The sequence below is a fragment of the Poecile atricapillus genome, chromosome 4 (genome assembly GCF_030490865.1).
Source record: "Poecile atricapillus isolate bPoeAtr1 chromosome 4, bPoeAtr1.hap1, whole genome shotgun sequence".
Taxonomy (NCBI): Eukaryota; Metazoa; Chordata; class Aves; order Passeriformes; family Paridae; genus Poecile; species Poecile atricapillus.
Genome location: NC_081252.1, coordinates 20,437,857 through 20,465,779, shown reverse-complemented (window position 1 = coordinate 20,465,779; position 27,923 = coordinate 20,437,857). Strand labels below are relative to the sequence as shown.

The window sequence follows — 27,923 nt, the reverse complement described above, 5'->3', positions numbered from 1 at the left end:
TGCTGCTCCAGATGCTGAGGACCTCTGTTGGCCAAATCTCTCCATTTGGCAGTGAGATCACAGGAATGAATTTGCTCTGCCTCTTCCTTGCTTTATCTCTGTGGATTTCTTTTCCAGAGGCAGGAGCAGGGACCAGCCCTTGTGTTTAATGGCTTACTGAGTTCTCTTTTCTGGCTGGTTATCTCATGAAAAGCTGGGAAGCTGAGGAAAGTGCCTTGGGTTTTCCCATTACATTTATAAATGTACTGACTGGTGCAGGCCCCAACCCTTCCTGCAGCACTAGTGAGCAGCAGAGTTCAGAGGTTTGATTCAGTATGGATAACCAGGTACTTGCATTATTTTTTTGCTGTTAAAAGTAGAAGCTTCTCCGGTACAGTGGTGTTCCATTTATCACTGCTGCAATTTATCACACCTGCTACACTACGTAAATATTCTTCAGACCTCATCTATTGAAAAACCTGATTAATCTGAGGAATAAACCAGAAAACTGATTGCTTTCAAAAGGTTGTACCTATTCTGGGGATTTTTTAGTGCTTTCACATTGGGTGGAGCTGGAACCAGCAAACAGAGAATTGTGAAAAATGGGTCATAGGAGGCAAGTCGGTGGGAGTGTGTCTGTATCTGTCCAAGCTGCACTCATCAGATGCTGAGATTGTAATGCAAAACAATTTTCTAGCTTCTACAGACCTTCCAGCTCCAGTCATTAGCCAAACACCACGTGCCTGGTATGTGCAGCTGAAAATGTGCACGATTTTGTTGTTAGTGTGTACAGTAGGCTGAACCCTGCTTGGGCTTCAAAGTGCGATGTTGTGCCACCTTCAAATATCATTATTAGTAATGTTTTTCTTATGACCTCATTGTGGTACCGAGTTAGAAAGTACTTTTTGTCTCGTGATGGGGATCTGAAAGAGACCAGGAAACACAGCATCTAGGATTTTCCGAGAGAGGCTGATTCCACCTAAAACCAATACTGTGCTGTGGTGGAAGGGAAGGACGGAGGTTACATGTCATCCACTGCCCTCTCTGAGTAAGAAGAGCAGAGTGCAGCCCCATGATTCCTGAGTCACCCGGCAGCAAGCATCACTCCGGCCGTCCGGGGTGCGGACAGCAGCTCCCCAAACCCAATTGCGGCTGCAGTTTCCATCCTAATTCCCTGATCTCTGTTGTGCATCAGTCAGAGCTGAACTTTTGGACCCTCGTGGTGCGGGCCCATGGATGGGTAAAACCCCGAGTCCTTTTAAAGACAGCTCCGCCGTGCCAAATTGCAGAGGTGCTGTTGGAAGTGGTTGAGTCGGGGCCGCTCGGAGTGTGCTCAGCCGACTAAAGCTGCATCACAGCCACAAAGGAGAAAGGAGAGGGGGCGGGCAAACCTCTGCGTAGGATCTCGGGCTGTCCGAGTGTCCCCTTAGAGCGTGGCAGGGCTAGGGAAAGCAAGGAGCCCGGCTCCCGGCGGGTGTCCCGGCGCTGGCATTCCCAGAGCGTCTGGGAGGGAAGGCAGGCGCGTTCCTCCGGCAGCGCAGCCGGCGGCGCGCCCCGAGGCTGCCAGCTGCCCGTGAAACCCGAAACCCGGGGGCTGGCCCTGCCAGGCCGCCCCGGCCCCTCGGCCGGCGCACACAACACATCGCACATTATCCATCACCCTCACACGCCGCCGCCCCGCCCGCCGCCGCGGGCTGGCCCCGGCGCGGCTCCCGGGGCAGCGCGGCAACCCCCGTGGGATGGTGGCGGCCCCGCCTGCGCACAGGTCGCCTCAGCTGAGGGAGGGGGCAGCAGAAGAAACTTGTGAGCGCAGCCGGCCTGAAATCAGCTGGTGCCGAGCGTGCCCCGAGCCGCCGCCGCGTGTATGGGGGAGCAGGGCGGCCCTGCGTGAGGGCGGCCGGAGCCCGGAGAGGGGCAGCGCCGGGGTGAGTACTGCCGGGGTGGGTGGGTGGGTGAGTGAGTGAGTGAGTGAGTGAGTGCTGCTAGGGTGGGTGAGTGCTGCTGGGATGAGTGAGTGAGTGAGTGAGTGCTGCTGGGGTGGGTGGGTGAGTGCTCCTGGGGTGGGTGGGTGAGTGCTGCTGGGATGAGTGAGTGCTGCTGGGGTGGGTGAGTGCTGCTGGGGTGGGTGGGTGGGTGAGTGCTCCTGGGGTGGGTGAGTGAGTGAGTGAGTGCTGCTGGGGTGGGTGAGTGAGTGCTGCTGGGGTGGGTGGGTGAGTGCTGCTGGGGTGGGTGAGTGAATACCGCCGGGTACAACCCGGTTCTGCCTTGCGGACAACCCCGCGTGTGAGCGGGACGAGGCGCTGCTGCCGGCCGGGGAGCGGTGGCAGCAGCTGTGTGTGTGAGAGACAGCTGTTCTTGTCTGCTCTCTCTGTGTGTAGGTATCTTTCAGTGCTCTGCTGTGCTGTTAGTTCTTAGCAGTGCTATATACTTCCTGACAGGATCAGTCTGTGTTGGTTTCAGGGGTACAGGCTGAGTGAGGGTCATCTGACCACTTGTTGACTTGAATATAAGTCAAAGCCCTCTGTGCTTTGTGCAGTCTTGGGCTTGTGATGGTTGTCTTAAAATCTTCTACGTAAGTATCTGTAGCAGGATCTGAGAGATAAGGTTCTCATTGGGACGGATCTTGAAATGAGGACTTTACCTAACGCTTTGGTGATTATGGTCTTCCATGGATTTTTGGAGCCACTGAGTGAATTTCTTTTTAACGTAAGGGAGTAGCTCTCTTGTCTTTTTTCTTCGTTGGGAAGGAAATTGAAGGTAATATTTGTCTCTATCTCCCTTTGCAGCAATATGCATGCATGTTGTCAGTTTGGGAGTTTTCTTCTTCCAACAGGGTGGAGAGTATTAAATAATTCATGTTCGATGATGTTTGAAAATTTTTTTCAACAGATGAGTGGAAGTAAACAGCAGTGTTTGCTTTTTTTTTTTTTAGATAGATACCTTTGTCTTGAATAGGAAGAAATTAAAAAAAAAATAAATCCTATGTAGTACAGTGACTTCATAACACAGAATTTATATGATAGTAATCTGAATTCTGTTTGTCTGTTAAATAGCATGGTTGCCGGGAGAGGATGATGATAACTCTTAGATCAGCAGGTATTAAAATGCTCTTAAGTTCTGTTGCACAATAGTTCTGTACCTAGGAGGTGACAGTAACTTCTGTACATTCAGGATTTCTCCTGAGGTAAGAAGTAAGGGAGTGGGACTGAGAAGCAAAGTATCTTGTCCCAGCTAAAAATCATTTAAGTGGAGTCTCATAGTCACAGAAGACATGTAGAGTTACAGGCAAATGTGGAGAGAAGGAAGGACTGAGAGTCAAGTGCCCATTTCCAGTCCCACAGAATTTTCATGTCGTGGCAGGTTTTGTTATTGCAAAAGGCATCTTCTAGTACGTGATAGAGTGACTTAATGTTAAATGTGCTTAGAGCTTGTTTCTTTGTGCATAGTATCTGAAGTTATTAGACTGCCTCTTCTTTGGTTGTTGTCCTGTCTCTCTGCTGTATTTTTCTTCTCCTTTTCTTTACTTGATTTTCAGTCTTTAATGAAACTAACTAGGTTTGGTTTGGATTATATGGGGTGCCCATCCCAAAAATACCAAATCAAACAACAACACCCCCCCACTGAAAACAACATGGTAATTGAATAAAAATTGTAAAGCTATGTAGAAAATTCAACTGAAAACATGATTCTGTGTGGAAGGCATGATTTCTTGGCGCTGCAAGGTGATGTGCTGCTGGGGTCAGGTGAGAGGGAGGCTGTGGGTTGCTCCTTTGACATGTGCCTCTCCTGTGTTTGTGGAACAGTTCATGAAGATCACTTCTATTTACGGCTCTATGACGAGGTTCATTTTTCTGGAGATGGAGTTTAGAAAGACAGAAATTAGGATTCCTTTAAGAAATGGACCAGGTAATAGTTTGAAGTCCTGATAAGGTCATGTCTTCAGAAGCAGCCAGAATCAAAACTCTCTGTGACCTCCATGTGCAGCTGTAGCACACAAGCATGTGTTACTGCTTGATTCAAAATCTTGGGTGTTTTTTTTAAACACACCAGTTGGAAGAAAATAAAAGGAGTTGAAATTCATGGTGGGTAGTTTGAAGTGATTTGCATCTTTTGACTTCAGCTGTCTTCTGTGTAGACTTTTTTGTGTTTATTGTGATCTGATGGCCTTTGGAAGTATGCTTCATTCTTGGAGCTATTAACTGGCTTTCTCTATATTGGACAGAGGGAATGCTTGATACAATTTTTATTTTAAAGTAATCTCCTGGAACAGAGTGTGATACTTCATCATATTGGGGTGGCATTTGTGTGTACGCTGTTTTGAGAGTGAATGTATGTTAGCTTTCAGCCAGGGCGAAAAACAAAAGGTTGTCTTGTCTTGTCTTGGTGTTGTAAACCAAGAAAAATACAGCAAGAGTGTATCTGGTACAGTTCCAAGTCTGGAACTTGGTGTTCTGTTATGTTGAAGACTCCAGGTAAGGCGAGTGGCTGATAGTGTTGGATGATAAGGAAACACGCAGCTTTTAATGCCATTTGCTGCTCTACTGCCAGTCTTGTGAGAGATAGACACTTAAAAAGGCAGTAGAGGCCAAATTTCCAGCTTAGATTATTTTCCTTCATGTAAGACTGTGGAAAGTGTGAGTGAAGGATTTAGTGCGTTAGTTTCTATTATGCTAAAGCAAGATTTTCAAGTTAGAATTGTTTTTTATAGTTGCTACCTGCATTTATTTAGAAAAATCTTGATTAAGTTGCACTTTTTAAATTGAAAGCACTCAAAAATACATGAAAATACCAGGCACCTCAAAGATGGATGTACTTCAGCTTCAGCAGCATAGCAGCTTCTTGTACATTTCCTGACCCTTTCCTTCTACTTCATCATTTTGTAACATTTCAACATTTGTGTGATCAAAGTGGGTATGGTAAGGACTGGAGTGGAGCTGTAAATTGATTTTGTATTTAATTGATTATGGATCCAGAATAAGCCATAATGGTCCTTGATCAGCTTCCATTGTAAACTAGTTCATTTAGTTGTGAAGAATATCCTGTTTTGCCAATAAAGTAATTTGATAGACTCTTCAATATATTCATTTGGTGTAATTATCATAAGTTAGCTTTACTGCATATTTTTGACTACCAACTTTGTTAGCTCTGGTTATTATTAGCTCTTAGTATGTTTAGTAGCCTTCTCTATCCAAATTTCTACTTTCTCTAGAGTTACTATTTTATTTTTTACCATCTCTTTTTAAAAGTGGAAAATACAATTTCTTAATTTTCTTTTCCCTTTTCCTATTTCAACACTTTTTTAAATGGTTTCCAGAGAAGATGCTCTCAGGTACTGTCAGTTCTTCCCAGCTTGAGCACCTGCTGAACAAGGCGACACAGACTGGTGCACAGACAGACAGACAGACGTCTGGCTGTCAGTGGCCTTTCCTCTTTGTAATTAACAGCTTCTCTGGTATTTGTCACCTACGCGGCTTTGCAGTCGTGGTCTTTTTTTTTTTTCCCTTCATTTTTCTTCCAAATCGTTGGTTACACTGCAAAATAAGATAGTTGCTTGGAGACTGGAAGCCACCTGCAGTATGGTGCTTTTTTTTTTTGTTTATGGTCATGGTCTTTGACTTATCTGTTAAAAGTTTGAATTAATTTTGTCCGCTTGGCTCAGCTCTAGTTTCATTGGGCTTTTCTGATGAAAATGTCATGCACCATCAAGCCAGAGGTCTTGCAGGAACGCATGAGCTCACTGCTCTTAACTTCAGCGAACTTCTGTTGTTTACTGTTGTACTTGTTAGTTTGGAGGGGCTTTCATGCTCCATTGCTCAATGAGACAAACCCCAGGACATGCTGAATTCCTTGGTGAGGCGTATAGTTTCTTGTCAAGATGTACCTTTCATATTCTATAGTGAGTTTTGTGTGGTTTTGTGTAATGGCAATTATGATTAGTAGCTTTTTAGCAAAGACATTTTTCATGTGTGCTACTTCCAAGAAGTAGTTGGTGTGTTCCCATGATTCTTTTCCCACACTTACCTTTGCTTTTAGAACAGCAATTTGTTAAATAAATAAAATAGAACTTAAATTTAGGTGGCTTGGCCTATCACATTGAAAAATCATGAAGCGTTAGTAAAACCCAGCAATTTGCCTTCTTGCAAAACAGGGAAATAGCTCAAAATTAGGAAATAGCCAACACGTTTTGGCCCACACCACACTAATAAAAGAAAAAGCATGTTTGGGTCTCCTAGTTAGTGATATCTAGAGGGATCTTACTGCCTCCCAGGTATAGGTAGAGTGCTCCTGCAGTAGGCAGAGAAAGTAGCCTTCCATTTAATCCTTGCTTGGCTGGCTTCATGTCAGCTCTGGCAACAGCATTCTGGATTTTCCATAAACTGCCTTCCTAGCTGTGTCTTTGACCTGCCCTGGCTTCCACATGCTGTGCTCTGAGAAGAAAAATGTGAAGGAGGATAGAGGTGGCATCAGGGGAAGAAGTTTCTAGTAATTGGCAGCTGAAACTGGAAAAGGTCTTAAAAAGGATTAAAAGAATGGTCAAGGACAGCACAGCTTCTGTGCAAAAACAGTGCAGCAGGAGGGAACTTCTCAGCCTGGAGATGAGATGACTGGGAAAACTTCACTACCAAGTGGCAGGAAAAGGGTAGACAGAGAATACTTTTTTCTCCCTTATTTTTCAGTAGAGAAGTCCCAGGGTGTGTCCAGGAGTGATGGTGGCAGGCTTAAAACAAATAAAAGGAGGTAGTACTGTGTACAAGATGTAAGTACGGTGTAATTAGTAAGTAGCTTATTAATAATTAATAACTTGTAGTGTAGGGGTTAGTAAAAGGAAAACACAGTTATAAGGGGTAGCTAGCCCAAAATATTGCTGCTGCTTGCTTGTCCTAGCTATCCTGTTTCCCTGAGACTTTACTTCAGTCACAGTTAGAAATGGGATGCTGGGCTGGATGGGCTCTTTCTGTCCCATTGTAGCCATCCATTTGTTCAGTTCTGACCCTCTGTCATTTTAGTAATACTAAATATAGTAATATAGTAATTATTACTATAAGTAATATAGTATTACTTATATGGGGGGTGTAAAAACGATCTGATACTCTGTTTGTGGCTTGATGAAAAGGAGCTGAATCACCACAGCAGATCATGAAGGCCTGCCTTCTTCAGCTAGGAATGTGTGAATACAAGGATAAGAGCTGCTGGTGCAAAGCAAGTTGTGATCTTTAAAAATCAAAAGCAAAAAGATTCATCACCGTTTTGTTTCCAGGCAGTGCTGTGAAAATGAGTGGGCATGGTCTTACAGGATGAGTCTTTAGAGAATGAATAAGAGTGGATCACGGCAAATCAAGTGGGGCAGAAACCCCCTGAAGCCTGCTGGAGCTTGGTCAAATATGGCTTTCTCTATGTTCCCAGCTTGACAGCTGACTGTAGAGGTGGAAGATGAAGAAGCTCAAGTGCTGCAGAAATCCCAGTGTGCTAAATGACTGTTTAGCAGATGGGAGAGTGCTACAGTCAAGGGTGACTTAAAGTATGCTTAAGGCCCCTCTTGAGTTTCTTGAGAAAGAAAAATGATACAGAGGCTACAGGCAATTAACTTTGCTTCTCATTCTTCAAATCCTGCTCTGTGGATCAGCTGGATGAGGTAACTTCCCTCCATGGTTATATTGGTTGATAATTCTTTCACTATTTTGGAGGGGAAAAATGTTTCAGTAATTCTCAAACAAACTGTGCATTGGTACAGTAGCTTCAAGATATTGTTGCTGTGTGTATTTAGAACTAGTGACTTTAATCTAGTTGATTGTTACTGTAATGGAGTTTTAATAATATTTGCCTTATCTACTTTGACATGAACTGAGAAATAAGAATTGTGCAATTATCAATATATAGCACAGAATATGATAAAACTAATTTTTAATTCTTCCTGTTGGAGCAAAACAGATTGCTGCAGTTCAAAGGCAAGTATGTGAACATGGATGTATATCTAGGAGATGAAGACAGGCTTCTGGAAATCTTATTTATTTAATGACATCATTGCCTTAGTTCAGAGTGTTGTCTTGGTTAGTGTTCTGAGTAGTTTGGGGTCTTGGTGTTGTTGTTAAAGGTGAGATAATGATGAAGGGAAAAGCTGTGCTGTAAACATTTGCTTATAATTATAAACTAGCTGCCATGGAATTTTGATTGTTCAGAAGCTGAAGCAAGCAGCCTACTTGCTGTATAAGCTTTTTTGTTGTGGAGCCTCTAGACAATTCCTTCAAGAGTTTGGGTTTCTGGTTGTTTTCTCTGTGTGTTTGTATGTCTTTGGTGGGTTGGTGTTGAGCTCTTGCCTCTTATGCGTGACTGAGATCAAAATCGTATGTCACATGCATGGGTAGTCGCTGTGGTTATCCACTACTAAGTGTTCTTGCAACACACAAACCCAGAAATCCTGGATGCTAGAAAGAAATAATTCCTCTGGCAGTTGCAATATTTGTGCAGCTGTTCCCACAGATGTTTCTTTTTTCTTGGCTTTTTTTTTTTTTTTTTTTTTCTTTTTTAATTTCTCCTAAGAAGTAAGCAAACCGAGGCAGATATGTTAAAGGGCCTGCCTGGAGAAGGAGAGAGAAAATGCAATATCTTTTAGTTTGGACATAGTGATTTACGTTCTTCCAAAATGACTGTGAATTCTTACTTTGTTTGCCAAGTCCAAAGCCTGCTTAAGCTCTGCAGAGCTGAATGGAAATGTCCTAAAATGGGTGCTTTGCAAATAGGCTTTGAGAGTCAGAATCTGATTGTGGTAATTTGGGATCTTAATAGCATAGCTGGAACCCCAATGGACCAGTGTCTAATTTGCTCGCTTTAGAAGTGAATTGGAAACATAGTGGTCAGAAAACTTGTTCTGACAGAGCTTTGCACTGTGGCTAGAAGTGAAATTTTGGAATGAAAACATTGTAGCAAACACCCCCTACCCGTCAGTCAAAAACTGATTGCAAGATTGAGGACTAACTCTGTTCATATATAATATGCATTTGTTCAGTATTTTAAAAAAAGAAAATACAATTCTGTTATATGGCAGTGGGAAGTATTGAAGGTTCTATTTTAAATACAGCTCAAGTAAAAATTCTTAAAAAGTCAATAAATTAATTGGAATGTAAGACTTTATTAACATTTGATGCATGATGGTGAAACCCCTTCTCTTAGGAGAATACAGGGCTCAAACTGGAGTCAGTTAACCTCATCCCCCAGAAATGTTTAATAAATGATATTTAGGAAGATATATATTTGTATAAATACAAATCTGTGTCTTGATGCCAGCAGCTTCCTTAGGTTGGGTTTTTCTCTTGGGGGTCACAACTAAGTAAGCAGGAGGAAACTCAAAGAAAGCACACGTTGTTAGTAGTGTTTTTGAGTAATGAAAACTACGGAAAACAGTATCTGTCTGTAAGTGTAGGAGAACTGGTGCTTTTGGGTTGTTTAGCTTTGTTGGCATGTGTGTGATGTCTGCTGCCTAGACTTAACCAGCCATGCTTGAGTCCTCTTTCTTCAGAGAAAATTGGACCTGGCTTTATGTATTCTGTGAAGATGAGAAAGCAGCCTTAGACTCTACACATAGATATGTCAGGTGCGTAAACATCAGGAAGAGAGTGGAACTATTTTGGGGTGATAAGGAGTACACTGGTGTAAACTGTCCTTGAGTGTACTGGGGTGAAAGAAAAAAAATTCGAACAGAGTAAGGAGTTCCTGGGAAGCCTTGGGCCTGCTGGGTTCAGGTGAGAGGAAGTATTTAGCTGCTTTGACGATGTATTTTCTGTCAGAAAGTAACTGTATTGCTGACTTTCATGAGGACTTAATGAGTAGGCAGATCCTTTCCTGTCCTGCCTGTTTGTCGTATGTGGACAGCTGGGAAAAATAAGTCTAGTTCTGAACCATGGGAATATTTTACAAGTATTGTAGGATGTGTCAGGACAAAAATATAATTGACATCAATGGGCTTATAGTAGGCCACTTATTATTTTCCCTGTCATGATTCTGTCCTGCAATGAGTCAACTATTAATTAACTTAATAGAATCATAGAGCTGTTTAGGTTGGAACAAGCCCCCAAGATCATTGAGTCCAATTTTTGAACATCAACCACTATGCTGATTAAACCACAGCACTAAGTGCTACATCCAGACACTACTTGAATGCTTTCAGGGATAGCGACTTCACTTCTTCCTTTCTTAACAGCTTCACTGCTTTTGAAGAATTTCCTAGGTTTTAGCACTGATACTGCAATTATGGCCACTTGCCATGGTGATTCAGCTCCTGGATTGGTCAGCTGGTATTACTGGTAGAGTTTACCACACGGGGAAAGGGTTGTTGCCTGTGCCCTTTGCAGTGATCAGTTGCTCATTGTATGGGAGTAGTTGGTCCCTTCAAATGCCTTCTGCCAGGCATGAGGGGAGAGGGAGGCTTCTGGGAAGGAGCAGGGACAGCTGTGATGATGATGCCGTAAGCTGGGGAGCTCGGTGGTTTCTCATGCATGCTATTAAGTCTCTTGTGTTTGGCTGTTCTCCTGTTCAGCATGTGCTGCATTCCCATGTGCTGAATTCCTGCCTCTTGCTGTCAGGCTGGGCTCGCAAAGCTCACGGTGCACTCAGCTGACACCAGGAAAGGACTAAAGCAGCCAGTTGAGCGTGCAGCACGTGGCACGTTCAGTGACAAGACCGTTTATCACGTAAGGAGATTAAGCCTGTGTGCAGCAGTGCTGTACAATGCAGTTTCATGTACCTCTGACACCTTTCCTTGGCAGCTGGGGAAGTGCAGAAGGCGAGTTGGGCATAGGCGTGATCCTCTGCCAGCATTGAAAATAAAATCCTAAATTCTCTGACTCAATTCAGACGTTTGTATCATGTTTGATGGCGTCACTCCTGGGACACTGCTTTGGAGATGTTCATCTCCCAGCACTCACAGGAAGACTCTGAAACGTGAGTTTTACCATTTCTTACTTCTGTAGGGACTGCTAGAAAAAATGACAGATTAGCTAAAACAGCATAATAGGTATTGTTAGTCCACGTATGACTGACTACACAGTAAGTATTTTGTATATTATTTAGGTTTCCAGTAAGTAATGAGAAAAAATATTGTGCGTTAATTACCTGGTGGAAATACCAGGAAAGGAAGTAATATCTAGTCTGGCAAGGACAGGTCTGTGCTACTGGGGTGTGCACATTTCTGATGAAAGGTTAGGTCTGGTAACTGAGCGCACCATTGTGGCACTATGAGGTACCTCATTAAGGAGCTGAATACCCTCCTATGCCTTGAAACTGAGTGTATTTGAGCTGCAAGAACATTGCTGTTCTTTCTGTACTTTATCATTTGAGAAAGTTTTGAATTTTTCTTCTGAGTTGTGGAGGTGCCACATGGTGGACTACAGTGTATGTGACATATCCCTGTGTCATGTTTCTCCTGCATCATGTCCCTGAAAAAGAGAGTAATGTGTGCACAGGGTCATGTTCTGTGTTGACTCATATGGTTCATATATGAGAATCAGAGGTTTGTGGTGAGAGATGGTTTGTATGCATTTATGCAAAGCAATCTTGTACTCAGAAAATTCATGTGATGCTTCTTGTTAAATTTACATCTTTCTCTCATGGAACACTTTTTACTGTGTTGCTGAGCTTCGTTAGGTATTAGGGAATTTCCTAGAAACATAAAATCAAATAGCAGATTTGCATGGTGAGATTGCTGACGGTTTCAGACAATATACACTGAGTATTGTCCATGGCATAACAGTACAGCAGTCTTGGATGCTAACTTGATAAATATTTAGTGGGGAGCTAGTGGTAGGAAGGTCCTCTGTAGATTAATGTGAAGTTAGTGTCTGTGCTTAAAAAATAGGATGAAAACTTGAGCTTGGAAACAATCTGTATGTGCTGTTGGAGGTCTAGAAAAAGTAGATTTTTGTATGTTTGTGTGTTTTCAGAAGCACTAAAAACACAGCTTTTTTTGGCATCTGCTATATAGATTGCAGGCAATGAAGAGTTGAAGTCTTATCACAAAACCAGAAAGATGATTTATTGGAAATGTCAAGAAATCAATCACAGAGCCTAATAGGCCAGTTAAACAAGCTTTGCAGTTTGGGTATGTTTAAAAGCAAGGAGGCTTGAATGGTTCTTGTTGATAAACTTGGATGCCTAGACAGATTGCTTGGAAACTGATATAAGCAAATAGTTTGTTCTGAGACTCATTGAAAGTGGAACAAAAAGAAAATGTTTTTTGGCTAGTCTGTCATTTGCAGGGTTTTTGGGGTTTTTTTTGAGGCTAATAAGGTAGGAAAAGTAAAGTAGTGTGGAAATTGGGACACGGTTCTGTAATGTTCCCCCCTTTAATGAGCCATTAAAATTTAGCAGAGCTCTTTGGAGAATGTTTTTAAGTGCTAACCTGTCATATTTTGGTGGTGGTAGTGCTGAAACACCTCTACAGAAGAAATGGGTTTTTAGCTGAAAGCCTGTGTGAAAATATGCTAGTATTGACCAAGCTGTTCTGAAAAGGTTACAGAATTCTAAGAGAGAAGACACTCATTTGGCATCCTGAGACAAAAGAGCACAGGCTTGGAGTGATGGCTTGGAGTGCTTTAAGTATTATTTTTTGCTGGCACTGTGTAATATATTTCATGACATACGTTAATATAATTGACAATTGTTTTAAATTACCTTTGGAATAATAATAAAAAAAAAGCTTTGCCATTAAGTGGCATCTCTCATTAAGAGCTTTGGGCTCCTTTGTAACATTAGAATGGTTGTTTGTTTTTCATAATAAACATGAATTTTGTGAATCAGTAAATAAGGGATGGGAAAACTTTTTATAGTAGGTGTTCTAGAGATGGGGGAATAATGCTGAAGTACTTTACTTTGAGGTGGGTAGTGGGGAAGAGGGCCTTGCTTTTAAGCATTTACACAGGACAAGATTGAATAACCTTGGTGAAGTGTTCTTTTCCAGGTAAGAAGTCCATAGACAAGGTGACAGGGATTTTTGTTGCATGTTTTGGGTATTTGTAGATGCATCCAAGCTACTTTAGCTTAGAGATCCTCAAAAATACAGTCCTAGATACGTTGTTGCCAGTTCCTGCTAGTTGCATCTAGGCTTAAATTTGGCTTCCTGAGTAAATTAAAACTTTTTTGTTTGACTTGGCACTATTTCAACAGCTAACAAATGACTTTCAGATGTTTGTGATTGATTGTTGTTGCCATATCATTTTACTTTTTAGCATTATGTATTTTCTTATGTGCAGTCTAAAAGTGCTTAATTTTCTAGTTGTAATGTTTTTCTACAAAGTTGTCTTTTGTCACCCATTGGTCTGCCATAGGCAATGCTAGTTTCCTCTGGGAAAATCTTGTAAAATTACCTTGATTTGCAGAGAGATAAATTAGTGTGGCTGTCTGCAAAATAATGTGTCAGAATAGGGTTCTACAAAACTGCTGAAAATGAATTGTGGAGTCTTGAAAACATATTACAGGAAAAGTAAGACACTTCAAGTTGCCTCCTTGGAAAGTGTCATTGTTGAACTGTTTTAAAAATTGTTATTCTGGTTGTCCATACAGATGAAAAAAATTCATGGAATTATGAATTATGTCATTTGCAGAGCTGAAGGTGGGCAGGAATAGCCTTAGTAGTAGAAAATCAGTAATTCCATGTCTTTCCCAGATTTTGTACCACTTCACCTTACTAAAGCTGGCATTTACTGCATTTACTTCTTCTTAATTGTCATGCTCAATGTTATTTAGTAGTATGAATGTGTGACTCTACACTGCTGTTAAACTTTTTAAGGCATTTGTGAAAAGGAAATAATAAATGTGGACAGTTTGCGAGTGTTCCCTTGAAGGAAAATAAATTCTCTACAGTCAGCAGACACTGTAGTGTAGTGTTATTGATCACAAACACCAAGCACAACCAAGGAAAAGACTGTATTTTGTCTTGCTGTAGAACTTGGAAAAATACTGCATGGTTCAGGGTGGTATTTTACAGAAATGCTTCATTAATTTCAGCATGTAGGACGGGGGAATGGAAAGTTAAATGAATTACCAATGATCTTAAGTGTTTTAGTGCCTTGAGAATTTTCTTAAAGGCTATGGTGAACTTGAAACTGCTGCTTTTTCTTGTGCAATGATGAAAATGGGTCCCCCATTGTTTCAATTAACCATCCATAGTTTCCTGTTTTCTTATTATGGGACCAGCAAATGAAATGTTACAAGTTAGGATATGGTGCAAAGTTTTAAAAGCCACATCAATAGGCTTAAGCATAAAAAAAAAAAAAAAAAAATAAAGTACATTAGTCACTTCTCAATTACTAATTTGTGGCTGAGATCTTCAGGATAATTTAGGCTTTTTTGCAGAGTTGTGCTAACTTTGTGGTGGGTTTTTTGCAGCTAAAATGGACAAACTGTGTATCAGGAAAGTTTTATTTGCTGTCAAAGTACAAAAAACTCTCATAAGCTTGGTGTGATGGCTCAATATGATATAGTATAATAAGAGCAGATTTTTCTCATTCTTGACTGGCCTTTTTATGGGTGTGAAGGGCTGGCAAGTGAAAAAAGTCTTCTGCAGATGACAGAGGACAAGCTTCCAAGGATCTTTGTGTTTGTAACTACCTGAGAGATGGTTGTAATTGCGGACTCCATGTATGATGGACCAGAAGAAATAATATTTCATTACTGTGTATGTTCAGTCAGGTGATGTACTGGGCACAGGTTTAACACAGGAGAGGGCTCTGAGAATTTCATTAGGAGGTTTAGGATATGTTTTCATGTGTGGTGAAATCATGGGCCTTTTCCACTGAGCACCTCCTGTCCTCTATCTGTAGCAGGATAGGTGTAGCAGTTAGGTGTGGATACTTAGTGCCTCCAGCATTTTTTTTTTGGACTTACTCTTGTTCAGCATGTTGACCTGCTGTAAGGTTGGTGGCAGCAGCTCCACGATCCATACTATTTTACCAATATATCTTGACACATCTTTCTTTCAAAGAAAGGTATCACTATTGGACTTAGTATTGATGCTGTTATCTAAAGTGTTGCTGACAGCACCGCTGTTGTGGTGTTCTGCTTGCATGAGGAGTCTGGTTCATGACGAGAAGTTCCATCTGATCTGGGCTTTTGATAGCTGAAGTAGTTTTTCCCTAAAGAAAGCTTCCATTCATATTGTGTTCAATATCTACTGAAACCAAATAAAAAGGGCAGAAAAATGTTGCTGAGAAAAAAAGGCAACACATACCAATGGAGAAGAATCATGTGAGCAGAGTAAAATGATCTGAGTATTGAGGCAGTAGTGAGTTGAAAAATGTGCAACACAGTTTTATGGTAATTCCACTTGTTAATGACAATCTGCAGACTGAAAGAGGAAAACGTCCTGCAAATAAAGTAATGCAATTCATGGAATACAAATTATTTTAATTGTTCACAGGTAAAAATGCTTATCATTACTGCTGTTTTGTCTATCAGACATCCACAGGTTTCTTCATATGCTTAAATCCTTTGGTTTTGGACTGGTACAGGGTAGGAGATGTCTTAATACAAAACAGTACAAAAATAGGATGATTTCTTTCCGTGTGTGGAATTAATTAGTGAGACAGTTTAATTACCGTTTTATTACTGTCAGCTTTGGGTTTATGGAATTGTCAACTCGATGGTGAAAATGTTTGAGTACTATTCAGGGCACCTTTTTATATTACAAATTTGGATGGAGGTATAGAGCATGGAAAAGCTGAATTTGTGTTGAATGGTGTACATTAATTTCTGCCTCTGAACGAATTACTTGATGCAGGAGTAGTTCTTGGAGGCTTTTGCTGTGCAGCAGGAAGGTGGGACATGTTTTTGTCCTCTGAACAAGAGGCTATTTGCTCACTCAGGCTTGTTGCGGGGACAGTAACTTTGGTTTATGTTGTTGCCAGTGATAATCCTGATGTATTTCCTGAGCCACAGATTTGCATGCCTTAGTGAGCCAACGTGTGTAACCCCCCCTTCAAAGTTGTTTTTGCTCCTTGTTGTTTGCACCCTTCCAACATTTGCGGAATGTTTTGTCTTCTCTTCTGTCAGGGTGTCAGTCCAACCAAATGCTCATCTCTGTTCCCTGCCCTGAATGCCTGCCAAGCTGTCTTTGTTGTTTCCAGTGGGAAAAAATGGAACTTGGTAAACAAGATGTTGATGTATTGACACTGTGTTATTTTCCATATTGATTTGGAAAGCGAGTTTGCAAATAGCTTGTTATATATTACCACTGTTAGGGAACTCTGTGGAGGAAAAAAGATCTATATTTATTCTGTATTCCTTCCAGGCTCTTTTTATCAGAGAAGGCAAATAGTATTTTTCAGATGTGAATCTTGCAAGAAATAGGTTAGAGTTGTTGTGTCTTCTCTGTTTATTCTGTCCTTCAAATGTGATTTTTGCAGTTCTCATGAGGATCAGATTGTCTTATAAATCTTAAAGGCAAGCTGTCTATCCAAGAACAATCACCTCACTGCCTTGGGATAGGACGGGAAAATTCGTATTAGTTTTAACAAAATCTGTGTTTTGCAAATTCCAAATTACCACTATCTGAGCCTTATTTTTTTTTTTTTTTTCCCCTTCAAGGACGCTAGTACAGCTTGTTATGGTTTTGCTTTGAATGGGCTGCTTGAATGGTAGGTTCTTCTGGAAGTCTGGACCATGAGGTGAATTATGCTAGGATGCTCCCCAGGTCCCAGACTTGAGATAGCTCTTGGGAAACCCCAGATTCCTTGTCAGTCTCTCGGGAAATGTCATGGTGCTGTGAGAGCTACTTATGTTCTTTCCTTACAGGAAAAATAAAGTAAAATTCTCCAGTGAACTGTAATAAAGAAGATAAAACCATCTTTGTTCTGGAAAGCTGTGTTGAAATCTTAGAACTGTTTCTGATTTTTTTTTCCATTCCATTGTGTGCTGTGCCGCTTATAATGGGATTTTTTCCAGCAGAAATTTGCTCCCCTTCCCTCCTCTTTTTTCTTTGGTGATTGCATTTCTTTGGTGTGTATTTCTAAACTAATTCAAATAATTTGGGATTAGAGTTTAGGACATCTCATACATATCTGCCAGAGAGGAGAACTGGAAGTCATGTTAAAAATATTTAGCTGTCATGATATCCAGATGTGTCTAGACCCTTCTTTGTCTATCAGCTGTGGTGACAACATCTGTTTTCTTCTTTTCCTTTCACTTTGTGTTGTTCACAGTTGACTAATTCAATGGATAAATTGTGGCATAGTCCTCTGTATAAACCGTGACACAGGGACATAGTCAGGTTCCTCTCAGCATCTCCCTGAGTTGAAGTTAGGTTCTGCCTGCACAGAGAACAGAGCTGTTGTTAAGTGTGGCCCTTTTTCGTGCTGTTGGGTTCCTATTTGTGCAATCATTGCTTGATTCTGAGAGCATGTTGTAAACTAATGTAATAGATAATAGAGCGTGTGTTCGCTTCGAGGATAATGGAATGTATCTGAAATGATGAGTTGAAATTAAAAGTAAGACTCAGATTCAGGTTTGAGATGAGAAAAGCCTGAGAAAGGTGAGGGGGGTTCTTGACAGTGTGCTAAGGCTCAGTAGCAATGCAGTCATAATTGCACTTTTAACAGTCTTAAAATGATGCTTCTCATCTTCTCAGGAGCTCTTATGTGTACTTGAGCTTGTACCTGGATTTGGTAGTAATTCACATACAGAAATTTACTACTAGGTGATTTCCATGACAAATATATCTACTTCTTTTTTATATATTGTTACTTAATTTCTGTTGTGCCATTTTCTGCAAAAAATTGTGCAGCCATGACTATGGTAGATATTGTCACTCTTATTATGGAACCAGCAAATGAAAATGCCCTCTTGGGACAGCAGGCAAGTTTGGGCTTGGTTTTTTGTTTTGTTTTTTTTTTTTGTTACCAAAAATGTGCATTCTTAGCTCATTACCCTTCTTGGAGAAATGAACCACTTAGCGTGGACAGGAGGATTTTCTTACACTGTTCTTTCTGGTGTACAGGTCTGTTAGGAAGTGGGGACAGAAGGTGGACTGATTTTAGCTTCCCTGCCACTGTTTGAGAGGGGCAGGTGGAGTTTTAGCCCAACCTTTACATTTCTGCACTGTTGAACCAGGTGTGGAGCTGTGAAGGGCTGAGCACAGCTGCACAGCTGTGCCAGTGTTATGCTTGGATCCCCTGTGTGGGTGTTTATGCAGGAAAAGCTGTGTGACTGAGCTGGATAAAAGAGCAGTAACCAAATAATTGCCTAGTAAATTCCTGGGAATGTATTTCCCTTGTACAAAAATATTTACAAAGGGAATGTTCATTGCCAGTTTTGAGCAGAAGAAAATAAATTGAGGTGAAATTGCAAAAGAAGAATTTGAAGAGGGGGGAGGGCAAAAGGACACATGATCCTCTTCCACTTGCAGTTTCTTGTATCCAGAAAATGAACCTAGCATAATCTATAAAAGGCCTCATTTCTATTTGTTAAGATGAAAAGTCAGGGATGGGACCGCTGTGCTATTTAAGATGATTAATTGCTCAAGTAAGCCAGATAAGATATGTCTCAAAGGCACGAGGTTTGGAGAGAAGCAACAAGTCAGCCGTAGCTCAAGGTGGTCACTGGTTCCTTCTTCACCCAGCAATATATAGCATTTTGGTCTAATAGGCAGTTAACACAAAACCTCTATCTACTTAATAACTTATCACCCTTGCTTAGTTTTGCTGCCCTGCATCTGTCTTTTAGCCAATAAACTGATAGGTCACATACCCCCACACACCTCTATTATAGCTTCTAGGTCCTTACCCTACCCTATAAATCACATTATTACAACTTAAACCTCTCACTATTTTATCTAATATAGTTTTTTACTTACTCAAAGTATATTCTTACTTACAACTATAGGAATATAAGTTTATAATTTTGCTACTTAATGTCTGTGTACCTTTATCATTACATTGACCCAAGCTCTTTCCAAGGCTGCAGATTGAACCCTTCAGAATCTGTGGAAGTTTCTATTTTTCCATTTTCCACATCCATTCATCCTAGTTTTTCAAAATATTTTTTTTAATAACTAAAAAGAACCTCCAAAAACAAGCCTACCAAAACACTCTATAAAGCTATTAAAAATAGTTAAAAAAAAAAGCTATTCAAGCTTTACAGGTTGTTCAACAAGCTTTAAATAACAACGTAAATTATTGCAAGTGTAATTTTTCAAAGATTTGTTTAGTGAGTAAAAGATGGCTTTTTCTCTTTTTATTTATTTATTTATTTATTTAATTAAATCTGCTTACTGGATCTTTTCCCACTCTGCCAGAAGAAAATACTTATTAATGTAGAGCCTGGGGATAACTTTGGTGCAGTCTCTCCAGAGATCTGATAATAGTGACGGAAATTAAGTAGAAGTAGTTCTGGTGATTTAGCTCCCCATGTCTTGCACTTAGCTTTAAAACTGTGTTTTTCAGTGAGTGTTGGTGAAGGTTCCAGATGAATTCAGTCATATCTGTCTTGTCAGTGGAGTTGAGAAGGAGCAAGAGTTAGCAATGCACAGATAAGTTGTCAAGGATTTTGGAAATAAACATATGCAACTTCTTCATTAGCTGTCTGTCTCATTGTGAACAGGATTATCTGTATGGCTAAATCAGTAATACTAGCCATTTTAATGTGCTTTGGTTATGTGAATTGTCCCAGTGAAGTGAATATATGTCTGATAAGAAATATTTTACACTCTTCAAATATCATAGTGAATATGTTCTTGAAAATTCAGTGGTAATGGTTGAACTTTCAGACTATTCACAAGATTTTTGTGCCAGTGAAGGCAGAAATACCTGCTCATTTGGAGAAGTTTCAAACATGTTCTGTGTAAGGACTAAAGCATCAAGTCATAGCATGGGTATACAGAATTCTGAGTAATCAGCAAGTACTACAGCAAGGTATCTCATGAAAAATTTACTTCTGCTTCCAAGTGTCAAAACTATTTCCTTACAGAAATAGCAGAGTTTACAGATAAAACTAGTTCCTGTCAAGCTGTGTACCAAAGGATGGAGCTCCAGAAGAAGTTGTTCACCATTAAATAACTTCTAATGTGTAGAAATCCTTTCAGAACAGGGAGGAAAATAAACCTGTGAAGCTGGGACTTAACTTTGCTTTTAATGTTTTGGATTTGGTCCCTGTTATGTTAATATTTGAGGACAGACTAAACATTGTGAAAACTAAACATAGATCCTGCCTGCAACACCAATTAAAACAAGAAAGCCACCTACACTTGGTGGAAGTAATGATTTATTTTCACAGCAATAAGCAGAAGTTACATTAGCAGTGGATGTACAGAAATTATTTTTCCTATGCTGTAACTATTCAAAAAATAAAATGAGTGGATTTTATTTACTGGTGGCTGAGACTGAGGACTGCAAATTCTTGTGCTTTTGATTTCCCTCTTGTTTAAACATCTTGTAGGCTTGTCTGTCTTGGGGGTGTTGGGAAAGTGATGGATTTAGTCCTTTTGTCTTGGGTTTCCTAGGGCTTCCAGTACTGAGAGGTGTACATTCTTTTCCCTTTTGTCTAATTTCCTCCCTTTGAAGTAAAGATCAGGCTTCCATTGAAAGCAGAGGCTGTCCAGATATGTCCATATGAACATCTGACTTTGAGAGTACATGAAAGGCTTTTATTAGTTTCTTTTAAAGTTTCTGTCTTGTCATATCATTTTAAATCACACTCTGAAATGAAATCATAATGGTTGCTGCCTAAAGATTCCTTGTTGTAGAAAGCTTAATGCCTTATGTACTGGGTCTCTCAAGGCCTAGCTGAGATTTCAGCTGCATTGTCTTCCATATGTTTGGAAAAAACCCCTCCATCATCTGCATCCAATTTAGCAGAGAGCTGGAATGCCGGAAACATGTTTTTGTTCCTGATGAAATATAACTGCAAGCACTCTGTGAGCGAAAGCATCACATTGGAGTTGTTCCTCTGTCTGTGCAAAGCGGAGATGTCCAAGTTCTAGCTGCTTTTATTTATTTGTAGGTTTTGATCTGTATCTCTTTGGTGTGTGCAGTGAGCCCACGACGAAGCCATTGGGTCAGCTGTGGTTCCACTTAGCTCTTGGTGTAGGGCAGAGGAGCCCTGCTGCTGCTGCTCTGCTCCTGCTGCAGGTATTTGTGTGGGGATCTCGTGTTCTGAATGAGCCGGCTGCTCCTGGAGCCTTCTCCCAGATCCTGGCAAAGGACACTTGGTGATGTTTGCTATCTCAGTAGCTGATACTGAGACTCTTCAGCAGGCCTTGGTGCACACGGTAGGTAAGTGATGCTGCTCTATTACAGTGCCTGGTCACAAACAGCAGCTGGGTTAGCAATTTCCCTGCTTGTTTTGCTGAAACACATGGCAAATTTCATCATCCTAAGAGGCAAAGTGTGTTCGTGCTTGTAGGCATTCGTGTGTTTAGTATGTGTTTTGCCCAGACGCCTTTACCAGCCTATTGCTGTGAAGCTGAAAGCCTTCCACAAGCAATGTCTCACATCTGTTATCTGTGTTGGATTGTTTTTCTCTGTGTCAACTTGAAAAGTGTATGTATAAAGCGATTTTTTTATTTTTTTGAAACTTCCAGGGCATTTGACTGTTTTCTTAGGAAATGCAAGGTCAAATAAATGTTTTTGATGAGTCTTGCTGTTTACACTTAACAGCTCTGAAGTGGCACCAGCAGTATTATGTCTTCAAAAAGACAAAGGCCTTAGGAATAATCGAAAACAAAAAAGTGAAGAATTAGAAAAGTTTTGCCAGAGCTAATATAAAAAGAGAGATCAGGTCACAAGATGATAATCAGGGCATCTGTTCTGCAAACTCACAAAGTGTGAAGTTCTTTGTGTTTTCTAGAGTACCCAACTGTTGCTACAGTGCTGTCTATTTGCACTGGCTAATCTGTTTTGTTAAAAGGTTAATTATCTGTTTCCATTTGTAAAGGTTGAAATATTGTCTTGAGAGCCACTGTGTCTGTTGGAAGAGAATCTGAAAAATCCTACTCCATCTGCATCTGTTCTAATTAAACTTGGTTCCTAAATTTGGGTGAATGATGGATCAAGCTGATAAACCAGTCAACTCTATGTAAACATTGCTTTCTATGGGGTTGATATCTAGAGATTTGACCTTCTTGGAAGGTAGCTTAGAAGAGCAGAGTTAACTTTCAAATCATTGTCTGAGCAAGAGCAGATGAAAAGTTAAGAGTGAAGTTAGGGTTGCAGATATGGAGAAAACTGAAGTATGAAGCTACTAGGAGGCTGGATTAATTTAATTGCCTTACACTGGCTTTTGTGCAATTCTAAAACTTGGTTGTGACTATGATTCCTTGGGAAAAATTGTCCATAACTGGTAGTTGTAAAATAATAAAAGTCACAGTTGTAGGTTTCGCCCAGCTGTACTGAACTGGCTTTGCAAATGGAATGAACTGTTGTGCTGATTCTTTTAGCAGTCAGCTCATGTAATTCGTACTTTCCAGAATGCGCCTTATTCTGCAAAAAGAAATCCTCAAACAATCTCTGCTTTGGCAAATAAGGAGGTGCTTGAGTTTGTGAGACATTGATTTAAACTTCATCTGGCTTCCTGCACTGATGAAACATGTTGCTTTTGAAATGCAGGATGGTGTTGGTGCAGGTTGCAGATAACCTGAAGGTTACAAGCAAGGCAAAAAAGATGTCCTTTTCTTCTTTGTGAAAATAAAGAACAAAAAAATCAAGAAAGCAGCAGTGCCGAGCCATGATGGTCATACGGAGAGAGATGGGGCATTTTTGGGATGTGGGTGGCAAGGCTTCTCTGATGTTTTGACTGCAGTAATGTGAAATAGTAAGCCCTGTCTGACTGGAGGTGATAACCTCCTTTCCCTTGGGCACGCTGATGTTCTCCTCTGCAGACAGTGACTTACATAAAACACAGACTCTCCTGACTGTGCAGGGAGTTAATAAGAAAATGTAGTTTTTGTTCTTGATGCTATTTTATGTTGTTAATGACCTCTGTTGTTCATAGCAGGAGAAATTGATATTCTCAGGATACCTTGCCTCCCTTAAATTAGATAAATTGAATAAATTGAACTCCGTAAATATGAATGTGCTCGCCACAGTCTCAAACTGGCTACAGATCCAGGACCTGCCATCTTTGGGTTATTTTTCTTCTGCTTTTGCATCTATTTTTCTGAAGTGTTAGTCCTAGTTAATGTCAGTCTCTCTTTTTGTAGCCTGCCTAAAACCTGGAGAGTACCCAATGTTGTTTGCTACTAGTTGGTGCTTTTATTAAAAAAAAATTAAAATAAACCAAACCAAATGTTTTCCTTAAGTTTTATATAGGTAAGTAGCATGCACACATTTGCTGTTTTTGAATTCTTTTAGGTGAATAACGTAACTTGGTTTTTCCTTTTTTCATTTTGAGTGCAGCAGTGTCAGTAAAAGATGCTTTCATGTTTTCAGCTGACTTTCAGGTCCCTGAAGGTAACCAGTAACTTCCTAAAGTGCTTTTGTCTTTACTTCTGCTTCTCCTTCAGCTCCCATTGCACAGTAGTGGCCAGAAAGAGACACACGAACATAAAATGCTTTTAGGGAAGGCATGTTCACCTTCTGATGTGGATTATGATGGTGGAGTGTGAAGATTGTGGATGCAATACAGCAGCGTTGGCTTTGCTTTTAATGGTTCCTTCAGTACAAGCTGGAAAAGTGTTAGCATCCATGCACAGATTGACCTTTTAAAGGATAAGGACCACATGAGTTTATTCTATTCCCCCATATGAATGCATTTTAGAGTTGAAGGATAGTGTTGGTGCTGATTTAGGAATTCAGGGACAGTGTTCACTTTGCTTAAAGTTTTACCGGAAAGGGAAGTGCCACAATGGGGTTGTTTTTCATTTACTAATACACGATAATTTTTCATTTACTAGAACAATTGAGGTGGCATGACATGCACACTGCTGCTTTCTGAAATACATAGGAGGGAAGGATTGTGGACTCTATCTTTCTGTTGTAAACTTAGTTTTAAAAAAGTGAAATGTTATTTTTTTAAGTATGAATTAATGCTTTTCCTGGGCAGAAGATGGAAATGTCATCTACAAAGTAATGGTGCTTATTTAGAGTTGGCTTTTTCAGTGGAAAGACACACATCTGCTTTTAAAAAATTTGACTATATTGTCTCCAGTATTCTAGCATGGAAATTTATGTCAGTATGGTTAATGTTTTTTAAGTGACAGAGGCAATTACCATTTACATAAAACATTTCTGAACAGCATTAAAACTATACTGATTCCTGTTTAAAAGTAGGTCTATTTAAAGTTTAGGTCCTGCTGGGGTTGGCAGGCAGAGACGACACAAATCTTGGCTCTAGTACTAAGTTTCGTAGGAATGGAAGCAGATGCACCTCTGAAGTTGCCAAGTTTGAGCCTTTGGTTCTGACTTGCCCCTGTTTATTTGAGTTGGGACAGTGCCAAGATACTCTCTGAGGCTGGGTGGGTGCTCACTCCCTGTGTGCAGTATGTGCCTACCTGCTTAATATCCATGTACTCCTCTGGATGCATCCAGGACAGCTGGGAAATGGGCATGGTAGTGCTGGATTTCAGTGCCGGCAGGGGCTGTAACTCGGTCAGTTCCTCTGATACACTGGGGCAGGATGCTTCCACCTGCATATCTGTGATGCTGTGATCCTTCTGGGGAACACATGGAAGTGTGAGAGATTTGCTTCAGAGGGATCTCTCAGCAGATCACCAAGTGCTGCTATTACTTGAACTTCTTTGTACTGAGAGGGATAAACATTACATTGTGCATAACAAAGCAGAAGAAGTAATTTTGCATGAAATGTTCATAGCAAATACGTTCAAAATAAGTCCATGAATTTCTGTTTGTCAAATGTGAACTAATGTAAGACTTAAAAGGTCATTGTGGGCTGAGTTGAGGTGGATTGAGCCTTCCTTTGTTTCCCCTGAGGCTTCTGTGGAGGCACCTAGAGATAAGGTTCCTCCTGCTCTGAACATCTGAGTATCCGAGAGATGCTGCCAGCCAGTACTATTAATCTTTTTCCCAAAGTTGGGACATAGCCGGGACTACATTTGCTCTGACCAAGAGAGGAGTTTGAAGTGTGGTGCAGGCAGCAAATACGTGTCTTTCTTCCTCCCACTCTCCAGCAACTACAAACTCTTTCTACAGAACCTGTGAGCTCCTTTGATTTGCAAGTACTGCAGCAGATTTAGGAGGAGACTTTTGATGCCATAGACAAACTGGAATGTATTTTTGCTGCTTGGCAGCATATTGAGTGAATGTCACTTATAGCATCTTAGTTCTTTTGGTCAATTTTACAAGGAGTGCAAGGCCTGAACTTCTGTGAATTGGACAACATGCAAAGTCTTGGTGTGTTTGGTTTCCTAAAAAAGCATTCAGCCTTGTTTCATTCTCAGTGATTCACTCTCAGAGGGCTGCTGGCATCTGTACTCAGATGTCTTTTGCCACCAATCTTTGAAAACAAAGAGTAGTGCTAGAGATTATTTTTATACTTTGAGGGATCATCTGTTGAGATCATGCTTGAGCACAACTCTTAATTCTTTTGTAAGTGAAGCCAGTATGTGCTGAAGTATTCACCACTCGCATGTGGGAATTAAGTTACTCATAAGCTGTCCTTATGACCACTTTCTCCATGTAAAGGATGAAGCCGTAAACAGGGTTTATGTATTTCCAGTGTCAGATATTCAGAGGCAGCTTTACCCTTTGGTTGGAAGAAACATCTGGGACTTGGAATGTCTTTCAGCTGTTCCAGATGCTGCTTTTGACTTGCTCCCTGACCTTTTCACTGCTCAGTATTTCAGTTCCTGAGACTTGTCAGCTGTTCTGCATTTTTTTGTCCATCTTGCATCACTTGACCCTTTCAGCTATCAGAGGCTCTCTATTGCCTTGTCTGTAGTTTTTTTAAAACTGCTTCAGACAGTTATAGCTGATCTTCTGCTGTATGCAGTTTGCCTCTAGCACTGCCAGTTGTGCAGAATAAGACACTTGAAATGGGAGCCTGGACAGAAACCTGGAAGGTTAAGGACCACTCCATTCTAATCACAGAATAGTTTTGAGTTGGGAGGGACCTTTTAAAGGTCACCTAGTCCAACCCCTCTGTAATGAACAGGGACACCTTCACTTTTCCAGTTGTGTTGGTTGCAGCAACCTTGTCTTGAACTGTGTGCTACCATGTGAGGAAAAAACTGAGGGGATATATACATAATGGATAACATGCAAAAGCATAACAGAGATAGTGTTATTCTTGGAAGTTGTTTCTGAAGTTCTTCAAAGCCCTTGCCTGTGTCATGACGTTTTGCAGCCACTCCTAAATCCGGTATGGTATATCTGTACTTGAGACACGATACCCAGATAGGTTGTGTGCATATGTCTGCGAGTTACACAAGTCTTATACAGGTGAAGTCCATCTCCTCCCAAAATAGTTGGTGGGATTAGGAAGTGATGGTGAGAACCAAGTTTCCTTTCTAGGTGTCAGAAGAGAATCTGTGATCAACTAATTGCTCTTAGCTTTGTAATTTTGTTATAGCTCCTGCTGCCACAGCAGTAGTGGGAGGACAAGAAAGAAGAAAGTTGCTGTGTGGATTTACACAGAATAGGACTGAGTGGCAAGGGCAGCAAAAGTTAAAGCTGTGAAAATGACTCCAAATGCCAATCTGACAGTGTGATGCTGCAGTAACAAGAGCTGCAATTGCTTTGCTTTTATAAAACTATGCACATTTACTCCAGTAGTCATTATCACAGAAAATATGCACATGCAGAAGTGGATGTTTTCAAAAGTGCCTGACCAAATTTGTTAACTAATTTCTGTTGTAATTCACAAGAAGCTGAATGTCTTCTTCTTACGTTATTTATAAATCCTGAAGTCCTGTTTTATTTGGGCTGTTTATAGCTATGTTTGAATTCCTGTAAGAAAACAGTAGACTTGTAAAGGTTTGGTCTAAGAATATGCATTAGAAGGTTCTGACATGAAAATGCAAATCAGGTACTAAAGAGTTTGGCCAAGGCCTCAATTTTCTGGCAGAATTATTTGTTCATGGTTTTTGAACTGATCCCAAAATGTATTGAAAAGTAATGGATGTCTTTCCCTCAGCTTCACCAGGCAGTGAATATCACCTGCTGCAGTTTGACTGCTGATAACACCTCTCACAGTTTTGTATTGCCTAAGGAGTAATTATTTAGGCCCTGGAATTAAAATTCTTTCAAGCAAAATATATGCAGGCTGTCCCTGTTAGGACAAAAGTGAGAGTGAGGAATGCAGTACAGCCAGATGATCTGTGCCTAGGAACATTACTGCCAGTGGTACAAGAGGTTTCTCAGATGTCTCGGAAAACCTTTTGGATAAATGTATAATGTCTGTTCTGAAAGTTTGTGGAGGGAAGCTACTGGCAAGTGCACTGCTGCAGGTTTTGGAAAAGAGCAAGACAGGAATGCTGCAAAATCTCTCCTTGCAGTGACAGAAACTGAGACATGCTCTATGCAGTATGAAAATGCTAAGCAGAAACAGGAAGTTAGCTCTCTTATTAAATATGCTTTTACCTCTTTGACATGTTTTTCCTTCCACGTGCAATATCCCTGTGACACAACAGATGAGTAGCAACTGATTTTGAAGTACCTTGGTGGTGGGAAATGGGCTGATCTTCTGCTTCCTGCAGCAGCTGCTTACAAGCTCATGCCTCTGTTACAGCGGAGATTCAGGTGTCTTGGGATGTCTCACGAGCAAGATCAGTGCTGACAGTGTTTTCACATGCTAAATGATTTTAAGAAGTTGCTACTCAGCAACACTAAATCAAAAATAAATTGAAACGAAACTCAATGGTCAGAGGCACCAACTCTGTACCTGAAAAATACCAATAAACTCAGGCACTTATGGTCTGTATAGCTTGTTGTAAGTAAGGAGAAGGGAACCCAAAACTGGACATCACTTGAAAAGAGGTGTAAGTGTTGAAGTATTAATCTAATTTTACACAG

The 27,923-nt window shown here is 40.6% G+C and overlaps 1 protein-coding gene across 2 annotated transcripts in view; it reads left to right on the top strand.

Annotated features, from left to right (window-relative positions):
* Nucleotides 1-1,516: 1,516 nt before the first annotated feature.
* Nucleotides 1,517-27,923, top strand: part of ARHGAP24 (Rho GTPase activating protein 24) — a 184,349-nt gene continuing 157,942 nt past the window's right edge. The window contains exon 1 of one of the 2 annotated variants that reach the window (XM_058837941.1): nt 1,517-1,904. The gene's annotated coding sequence lies outside the window, so the exon portion shown is untranslated. The remainder of the gene's footprint in view (nt 1,905-27,923) is intronic. The other variant, XM_058837942.1, reaches the window with a different exon arrangement.